Here is a 7,929-nt window from a genome sequence, read left to right on the forward strand (position 1 = left end):
GTCACTGCATTTTCAGGTGCTAAAAACATAGGCTAGCTGCTACAGTATATATCATAGACTCATAGTGAAAGAGTGAAATGTTATTGTTGTACAACATGTGCCATAATGACTGGGGAATGTGGTCCTATGTTTAGACAGACAACTTTCTTGTTTTCCAATTATCTTAACAGGTCCCACTTTCAACTAATCTTCTTGGTTGCTCTTTTACACCTACACCAAACAAAACCTTCAGTCCACCACTGTTTTCTTTTCTTTGGTTATAAATGTGAGCTTAGCTAAAGCAAAACCTGCATCTCAGTTTCAAAACAAACTATCCCTCGATCATCTCCTGTCTTTCAGAATTCTCCCTATATGTGAACTGCTAAAAAAATGTAGTCTATGAAAAAGGTGAGTGGAGATCAAGATGGAGAAGCAGGGCACGTGCATTACTAACTCATGCACAAGAATTGTCAGTGATCAGTTCGAAAAGTTTTATGGCTTTCATCTGACATCATAATTCATAGTACCATTAAAGTACTTCCTAGCATAGTGGAAAAAATAATGTGTTTCAGTTGTGGTAAGTGAGTTAGTTCTTCATGTGCCTGTCTTCCCCATCATGACCACTCAACCTTATTATCAGTATATGTTCGTTCTTCAAGTTCTGATCGGACCTCATTTGATAATAAAAGCGCCTCCGTAAGTAAGAAAACTCCATTTCGATATCAATTCGCATTTGATAGTTGTTTTACTTGAATATATTCGTTAATGCCTTCCGCTTGTAGACAGATATATTTCGGTCATTTCCTGCCGCTCATCTTCCGCGAGCACCAAAAGACCGCTTTCCATTGAATTGAAAGGTAAGTTAATTTGATAGACATTTCTGATTTGAACAAAAAGGTATTATGGTGACATTTGTTATATATATATTCTCCTTATTGAGATCAAATTCAATCGCTTAAGCTTATTTCATACTTTTGTATTTTATTTTGTAGGATAGTGTTTGACCGGATATATAGAGCCCGTTTGGATTGGCTTTTCAGCATAAATAACTTTTAAGCCAAAAGGCAACAAGTTAGAGTTACTCAGTTTATTACTTTTGACTTTTTTTAAGCAGTTTTTATCTTATTTTAAGTACTTTTTAACTTTGTCAAATACTGAAAAAAGATAGAAAGAGTTTAAAAGCTGATTTCAAAGCCAATCCAAATACTCTCATAGTTTAAGAAAGAATAACATAATTCGACACATATTATAAATATTGTTAGAATTTATGCTCTTAAACATGTTATGACATTTATATGAGCATATTATTATAAGGATAAATAGAAGTTTAAAATTATTAGTTTTCTAATATAGAAATATGTCAAACCTTTTTGAATAAACAAGAGAGAGAATAATACTCCTGAAAAACATAAGTCGGTGGCGATTGAAGATCCAAATATTAATGTCAAAGAAAAGATAAACATTGGAGATATCGAGTGGCCTAAATTATAATCAGTTTGTTGAAAAATCTATGGTTGAAAGATATATGATAGACTAGAAAGGAGAATCATCATTTCCCTTATGTGATAATATAAGAAAGTAATGCTTTAGATTTTGCTTCAATTTGACTTCTCGCTAATCCCCTCCCTCTCCTTATTAGTGCTACTTTAATTAAAATGCGGACTATGTGTCTGACACCATTCTTCGTCTTCGTGCTTTCTTTGTCACTCTAGAAGAAAATGCAATCTATCAATTCTTGGGCTTCTAAATAATTAACACAAGAAAATGGATCTACAGAATAAAATATAGGACCACCTAGTGATTGGGAGCTACACAAATCTGCATCAGCCAGATCGATGCAATGGACTAAATATAAGTGTATACAACAACCAAACAATAAACATATTCAAATGGGTTGGCTAAGAAAATATATGTATAAATAACCAAAAATAAGAAACATAGAAGGAAAGAAAATAAACACTAGTGGACAGATATTGGAGGAAGCCAAAGAGGACAAGTGCTTGGTGGAATCAGTTCCCATTACAGGACCCAAAAATTTAAAAATAAAATAAAATTGTATGGTAAAGGTTTTATACGGCTTAAATCTGGTTTCATATTCACATGAATCTGAGTTGCATGACCAAGAGCGCAATTATGTTTCAAATGTATATTTCTCTATATTTAAGGTTAACATACCATACTCCATTTATCTTTTTATTTTTCTTTTGCATTTCAAATTTTTATTGTGTGTGTGTTCCACTTATCCACTAGCTCAAAGAAAGTGAAATGAGACTAATAGGTAGTTGGAGAGTAGCAGAGATTTGGATGTATTATATCTATTATTATCTTATTCACCAAAAAATATACGTATAATATCTTCAGCTTCAAGAATGGCAATTAAGTTTTCACCAAGAAGGAAAGCAATATCTTTTTGTCTTGATTTGATCTATATATATCCTCCTCTCCGACTGGCCACTGTGTTGGGGCATATACTATTAACCATGCATTTGGATATAGTATATTTTAATAATTATCATGGTTAAAAATCTAAGTGGGAAATTGTTGGGATATATACTATTAACCATGAGTTTGGTTTAGATATAGTATTTATTATGAAATAATTGTTTATTCAGTTTTAATAAAGTTTTAAATAGATCATATAATAGTCTGTGTCCTTTGCTTATATAGTAGATGATTTAGTGTATAGAGTTTAGCTTATACACGGAAGATTAAATCATCGGTTCTTATAAGTATAAAGTTTGAGTTCACAATCTAATGATGGAATTGGACAAACCATCAGGAATGATTGTAGCACAAGATTAAATATAATTAATCTTGATTATGGGAATGGTTTAATTCCAACTTCTTGTGCTAGTACATTTTGTATGTATTGAACGGACCAGGTAGAGATAAGTATTTTATACTGACTTAATAAAATAAACTCTCTAGCCATTAAATGTACTTATACTCTTAATCTTGATATAATTATTATTAGCTGTGTATATTATTATTGTTTTGATTTATTAAAAGGCGAGATTCTTTCGTGGGTCAATATGCCTGGTAAATTGGATAATAATAATATACATTGGCGAAGTAATAGTTAGTTGATGGAATCCATGTCTCGGTTTAGAGATTGATGATATACTTTTATGAAAGCTTATAAGTTTGCATGTGCAAACCCGGCCGGTGGATTTTGTATCCGACACATGAAATAAGTTAAGCGAAAGTCTAAAGGAAATAATCAATAAATTAAATCGTCAGTAATTTAATTTACTTGATTAGTATCTGAATCTTAATATGGGGAGTTAAATAAGATTTAATGGATGAATTTCGAAATTGGATAAGGAGTGCAATTACGGATTTTTAGTGGAATAATTCGTAATTAATTATGGTAGATATTAATTTCGAAAATTAGAAATTAATTCCATAATTGAAGCCTTGTTAATTAAATTCTGTGGTCCCTACTGTGCCTAAATAATAGGAAATAAAGAAATCATTTTTCTGGTGAAAAAGAAAACCCAACAGGTTTTGGAAAAGGGTCTTAACCCTTAAAACTTGTGCTATAAATACATAAGGTTTTCCACCTAGAGGGATGAGTAGATGGTGGCTGAAATTTTCAGCCAAGTTTTCCTAGAAATTTCGCCCACACGAAATTGCTATTTTCGGGTATTATTTGGGTAACACAGTAGAAGACCGTGGAACGTTCGAGGATCACGATTGTGCGGGTGATGAAGATTCCATTGAGAAGTTATGGAACTGAAGGCTCACGTGGTAGAAGAGATATGTTCACGCTTCAAGAGGTAACCCATGAAATCCCGTTTATGCTAGTTGTCTAAATTACATGTGATTTTGATACTGGGATTGCTTCCGCTGCATATAATAATCCATCACACTGGCCACTAACACTGGCCACTATCACAATTATATTGCTCATGCTCGCGTGTAAGGATAGGCCACCATCAGCTGCATGATTTTGTAATATTCCACTCTGTTATCTACTATGAGGGGTACTTTCTTGTTGTTCCATTTTAGCTCATGAATATGAGATATCTGTCTATTTTCATGTGTATGTCACCATCCTTTATGTACTTTAATTTGGTTTTGGTCAACAAATTTGTAGAAGAGACGAACATTTGCTGCCTTGCTAAAGCTTGTGCTCGATCAAGGGTGAAGTACTTCCAAAAAAGGTTTTTCGTTTTTATAATTGTGGTATTCGAACCAACATGTGAGGTCCTTAACTATTTAAGTGAGTACAAGCTATCTTCTACCTGCACATATACCTACTATCAGTCTATCACGGGCAATCAAAACTTAACCAGATATGAAGAAATCACTAGGTTTACTTCAAGAAAATTTTGCACTTGTAGGATCCCTAGCTATTTTTCGTAAATAATACACGAAAGGGGGATTCACTAAAACTGCTCATTAAATTCTGATTTAACACTCCATAGTCCATACTAATAGATTAGAATGCGAACAATGATTTACAATACAAAATACTTCTGGTTATGTGATATAATACCAAAGCAGGAGAAATATTAAGGTCTTAAATTACTGTGACGACCCGACCAGTCATCTCATGAGTTACCGTTCCATTTCCCCCATTTTAGCTTCTTTACGCTTCGTTATCCGTGTTTTATGGGATCGAGAGATTAGTTCGAGTTCGGAGAGGATTTGGTAAGAAATGAGACACTTAGTCTCTTTTAAGAAGGCTTAAGTTGGAAAAGTCAATCGGATGTTGACTTATGTGTTAGAACGCTCGGAAGTGAGTTCTGATAGTTCGGTTAGCTTCGGGAGGTGATTTGTGACTTAGGAGAGTGATCGAAAGTGGTTTTGGAGGTACGGTGTAGAATTAGGCTTGAATTGGCGAAGTTAGTATTTTGGCGAATTCCGGTTGATAGGTGAGATTTTGATCCGAGGGTCGGAATTGAATTCCGAGAGTTTCTGTAGCTTCGTTATGTCATTTTGGACTTGTCTGCAAAATTTGAGGTCATTCGGACGTGGTTTGGTTGAGTTTTTGATCAAAATGGAATTTGGAAGTTCTTGAGATTCATAGGCTTGAATTTGATGTGATTTGATGATTTTGGTGTTAGTCGAGGTGTTTTGATGATTGGAACGAGGTTGAATACTGTTTAGGATGCGTTGGTGCTTTTGGTTGAGGTCCCGGGGGCCTCGGGTGTGTTTCAGGTGAGTTTTGAGCGAGTACGGACACCCCGGAACTTAGAAAAATGGAGGGAGCAGCAGTTTTGGCGCGGACGGTACTCCTTTTCGCGCTGGGCGCGCTGGCCTAGTGCTGGCCGCGTCAAAGTGGCCGCGGTCGTGAAGACTGCAGGTTGCTGGTCCTATTTCGGAAGCTCATATCTTTTGATCTACAAGGAATTTTGAGGTGATTTAAAAACAAAAGTTGTAGCCCTTCGTGTCTAGCTTCCAGAAAAGTAAAGATATCGCAATTTGGACATCTGTAGCGAAAGTTATGGTCAAAATACTAAAGCCTGTCTCTGCAGAGCAAGACCTGCGGGGCCGCGGTCGTTTTTGCGCGGAGCCCGCTGATTTTGCGCGGACCGCGGTCATTTTTGTGCGGTCAGTAGTGTTGGAATCCGTGGGGTACTCTATAAATACGAGGTTTGGGGTTTTATTTGATATTTTGACCTAGAGAGCTCGGATTTTTGCGATTTTTCGAAGGTTTTTCAAGAAATTGGTCGGGGTAAGTGATTCTAACTCAGATTTGGTTAGAGTACATGAATTTATCACTGAATTCATCATTTAATTCGTTATTTGAGATGGAATTTGGGAAGAAAATTGTGGAACCTTTCAAAAATGTAAGATGATGATTTGAAGGACCAAATGGTATCGGAATTGGATAATTTTGGTATGGTTAGACTTGTTCCGAGACTTGGGCCCGGGGCTCGGGTTTTGTTAATTTCGAGATTTTTGATATTTTTCGAATGTTTTTTCTTGGGCTTTGTTCCCTTAGCATATTGTGACGTATTTGTTCTGATTTTGGATAGATTCGACACGTGTGGAGGCCAATTCGAGGGGCAAAGGCGTCGCGAGCTAGAGAATTATCCAGTTCGAGGTGAGTAATGGTTGTAAATGATGTCCTGAGGGTTTGAAACCCCAGATTGCACATCGTAGTGCTATATTGAGGCAAGATACCCGCTGGATGATGAGCGTGGGGTTTTCACTACTGGGGATTGTGACTTGGTCCATCCCGATTGATTATTTTACCGAATATTTGACTGAAATTCATTTGTTACCATCATGATTTGGGCTGATTGCCATATTTGGGCTTTGTGCCAACTATTTGAACCCTTCGGGGATTTTTATCACTGTTTCCTTACTGCTTGACTTATTATTTGAACTCAGTCCTGTTGATATCTACTGTTTTACAAACTCAGCCACTTTTACTCAGATTTGAAACTTAAATGATATTTTTACATCATGTTTTGGGCTGAGAACTACTGTTTTACTAATGCCCAAGGGGCTTATGATGATTTCTGGACTGAGTGAGGCCGAGGGCCATATGTGAGGATATGCTGAGTGATATGAGGCCGAGGGCCTGAGATACTATTTATGCCATGCGGTGGCTTGAGTGATGTGAGGATATGCTGAGTGATGATGCCACGAGGTGGCTTGATATAGCTCTTGGGCCGTAAGGGGCCCCTCCGGAGTCTGCACACCCACAGTGAGCGTGGGTACCCATGTGATTTGAAACAGTGGTAACAATGACATTGTTTGATGAAAGTTGTTCAGGTAACAATGGCTGGCCATTATGCTGAGTGATTGTGAGGTAGCCCGAGGAGCTGATACTGTACTGAGAGTGAGCCCGAGGGGCTGATACTATGCTGAGCGATTGAGACTGTGCCCGAGGGGCAGATTTCTCCTTATTAATTACCTGTGAAATTACCTGTTTTACTTGTTTTAAAAAGGAATATCATTTGATTTCTTCACTGATTTACTGCTTTAAGTGATTTTACTGCTTGATATGAAATTGCTTTGTGCCTTTACGTGTTTTCATACTTTCAACCATTATTTGTAATTATTACTCACTGAGTCGAGTACTCACATTACTCCCTGCACCGTGTGTGCAGATTCAGGCATAGCAGAGTCCGCACATGAGCGCTGATTCTTTCCAGGCTAGGCAGTGATTTGGAGTTACGAGGTAGCTGTTGACGTCCGCAGCCCCTTGTCTCTCTTATCCTCTATCATTTATGTTTTCTTCAGACTGTTGTATCGGATTCCGTACTTTGTAGACCTATAGCAGATTTTGTAGTAGCTCATGACTTGTGACACCCCGGTTTGGGATGTGTCGGGATGGTTCCTGCTGTTATTTTCGTTAAATTCCGCAATTTATGAGTATTATGTTATATGTTATTACTGCTATGATGATTAACTATTTAAAAGAAGTATTCCGTTTTGGTCTGGCTGGCCTTGTCTTCACGAGAGGCGCCATCACGATCGGGTTCGGGGATTGGGTCGTGACAATTACATCAAGGTTCTTTAAAATGTGAGAGATTAAAACCTAATGGTAATGTTAGGGAGAAAAAAAATGATTCGCTTGCAAATCAAATAAAACGTCGTGGCAAAGCCCATATATCCTCTACTAATATTTAAAAAAAACGCATCAACCTATGTAAAAATTTAAATGTTATTCATAATTTACTATAATGTTAACTTTATACCGAAGTATCGTTTCGCTTTATCTTTCCGATATATCAAACAATCTTATCTATAATGTCAATTGTCGTGGTCAGTTATATAAAATTATGTTTGAAACTTGTCTTTAGAAATAATTGTTTTTTCCTTGATCAACTAGTCAATATGAGTAGAGTGGTTGACAAGATATGCCAGTTGACCCTAGATTAATGAGCTGTACAAAGTGTCTTTTGATTAGAAATCTGAGTTTAAGAAGAAGGATAATTAATTTGCTATACTACAAGCGTAAGTTTTGGAAGCACGTTAGTGATTTGA

The 7,929-nt window shown here is 36.5% G+C and overlaps 1 long non-coding RNA gene across 3 annotated transcripts; it reads left to right on the top strand.

Annotated features, from left to right (window-relative positions):
* Positions 1-335: 335 nt before the first annotated feature.
* On the top strand, positions 336-7,341 carry LOC138874196 (uncharacterized). Of its 3 annotated transcripts, none has more exons than XR_011401239.1 (5): positions 336-675; positions 762-836; positions 3,645-3,758; positions 5,967-6,034; positions 7,050-7,341. It is a non-coding gene; the product is annotated as an uncharacterized lncRNA (long non-coding RNA). The 3 variants fall into 3 exon arrangements; XR_011401238.1 differs by having other exon boundaries at positions 766-836; XR_011401237.1 differs by lacking the exons at positions 336-675; positions 762-836 and having other exon boundaries at positions 3,473-3,758.
* Positions 7,342-7,929: the final 588 nt, after the last annotated feature.

This window comes from Nicotiana sylvestris, chromosome 7 (assembly GCF_000393655.2).
Source record: "Nicotiana sylvestris chromosome 7, ASM39365v2, whole genome shotgun sequence".
Classification (NCBI taxonomy): domain Eukaryota; kingdom Viridiplantae; phylum Streptophyta; class Magnoliopsida; order Solanales; family Solanaceae; genus Nicotiana; species Nicotiana sylvestris.